General features: G+C 37.6%; 1 pseudogene; it reads right to left on the bottom strand.

Moving 5' to 3' along the window:
- Positions 1-269: 269 nt before the first annotated feature.
- Positions 270-1,427, bottom strand: LOC120115517 (annotated as a pseudogene).
- Between the last annotated feature and the right edge of the window lie 893 nt (positions 1,428-2,320).

The raw sequence follows: 2,320 nt of genomic DNA, 5'->3' as shown, positions 1-2,320 counted from the left end.
AAAGATTACTCTATTTAAAAGAGACATTTATCTCATGCTGAGAGAGATAAGCATCACCAGACAAATTATTTTCCCCAGCCACTAATCCATGTCCCCTAGAAGATTACGTCACAGATCTATAAGTCCCATTAAGGTGTATTATGGGAATGAACAAGTCACCACATGCACTCTGGTTATACCATGATACTGGCTCAAGTCTTGATACATCATTGCTACTTCTTCCAGAATGGAATATATAGGTGTATATCTTGAAGCAGCAGAATAGGCGGTCACTGTAGCCGCCATTGCAAGAAAAGACACCAAAATAAATCTTCTAGTTCATCCTGATAATGTTTATTTCTTCCAGTAAGGTTGTTACACTGGATATCACCAACAACAAGGTCGAATTCACCAAATCTACTCATTAATTTCTCTAACCGATCATCATTCAGTTCTTGTGCATTTGTTTTCAAAGGTATGCCAAGATAGTAAAAGGCAACCTCTGCATCACTGATCCCAGAGAAAAGAGACAGGACATTGATACCATCGGAGAATATGTCTCTAGCAAATCCTTCTCCTCGTGTATGGTTTTTAGGGAAACCTAGAAGCATTTCCACCTCATCAGGTTCAAGTGGAACAACTTTATTCCTTCCAACCCATACCAGATTCCATTTTTGCCACTCATCAAGAACATACTTCGGGATACTCGAAGGTGGCTCATCGTCATAAGTTTCAAGAGCCTTACGGATCCTTTCTATCAATTTGGCACTTTCTGTACATGTTTGTAAACAGTTCAACTTTGTTCTTAGATCCTAGGAATGCCACCAGTTTTTTGTCAATGAAAAAGCATCATGTAAGGCGCGTGGAGGAAGCGGAATAAGAGGAAATATGTTCTCAATTGGCAGATTATGAATATAGCCCCTTTTTCGTGTAGAAGCACAAAAATACTTCGAATCTACAAATTCTGGCTCTATATCGTATAAGTACCGTGACATTTCAGTCCAAACACCAATTGGAGCAAATGCCACATTCTCGTAGTAGAAATAAGGAGGCCCAATAGCATCTTCTGGAAGTGTTCTTTGAGTTATCTGATTTGGTTCGATAGGAACCCCAAAACCAATCATTAGATTTAGAATATGAAATGCATGATCGTCTTCATTAAGAAGCTTTTTGTAATTGGGGTCATTGCATAATGGCTTTCTATCTTATACCGGAAGAAGTGCATCAGCAGTCTTAGCCATTTGAGCAGCACATATAAAATTTGTTAACTCTGAAATTGATAAATCCATACCACATCTCTCCATGGCTATTGAAGCCTCAGCCTCTGAGTACCCCATTTTCGTCAAGAATAACAGTTTATTCTCCTCATCATAATCAGAATTCAGGATTTCCTCGGTATCAAAAGAACTATCAATATCTGTGAAATCATCCTGAAAGATCGCTTCATAATCAGAGAAAAGTATATTCCATAAATAGCCTTCACTGAAAACAAGGTTCACTGTGTCGGCCTAGAATGAAGTACCAAGCGATTTATACCACTCTGTCCGACTAGATCCCTGCAGATCCAAAAATTGGGCACCTCATTCAGAAGAGGCACATATCTCAGACATTTTCGTCAAATTGATTGATTACTTCTTAAGTTTGTGACAACATGAAAAGAATTCCTTAAGTTACTTAACAATTGTTGTTTAGTGACATCAGAATGAGAGTATTCAAGATAAACAGATTTGAGGCAAGGATAAAGTCGCAAGTACCCACAACAATACATTGTCAAAATTGAACCTCATGGGGATCATGATATTAAAATCAAACAAACATTGAAAGTAAGCCTTATAGTTTAGAAGGTTGGGGGCATTTTGAAGGTCCAATTCAGACAGATCCATGCGGGACATCTTGAAAGCCCATTTAAACCATAAATATAATGGTGGGGCATTTTGAAGGCTCATAGTAATATGAATATTTGGGGATTCTTGGAGGCTCATCTCAGCAAGAAGTAATGTTGAGCACACTTTTAACATCTGAATAAGCAAATGTTAGGGCATTTTAAAGGTTACTTCAGACAGATCCATGTAGGCATTTTGAAGGCTCGGATTAACAAGAAGAAAATGCTAGGGCATGCTGAAAGCCCCTTTCAATCAGAATCATGAATGTTGATGTATTTTGAATGTTTGTATTAGCCAATGTTGGGGCATGCTGAAAATCCATATCATCTTATGGAAAGATCATTGACTTAAGCAAATATTTCCAATAAGACAGAAAAGTATGAAGAATGAAAATGGTGAAGCAGTGACAGTAGATCTGACTATACATAATTGATTCATTTATTAGGCAGTTGTATTAG

Source organism: Hibiscus syriacus, unplaced genomic scaffold (assembly GCF_006381635.1).
Source record: "Hibiscus syriacus cultivar Baekdansim isolate YM2019G1 unplaced genomic scaffold, ASM638163v2 tig00110264_pilon, whole genome shotgun sequence".
NCBI classification, from domain to species: Eukaryota; Viridiplantae; Streptophyta; class Magnoliopsida; order Malvales; family Malvaceae; genus Hibiscus; species Hibiscus syriacus.
Note: the sequence above shows the minus strand (reverse complement) of the source record. Positions and strands in the feature narration are given on the sequence as shown.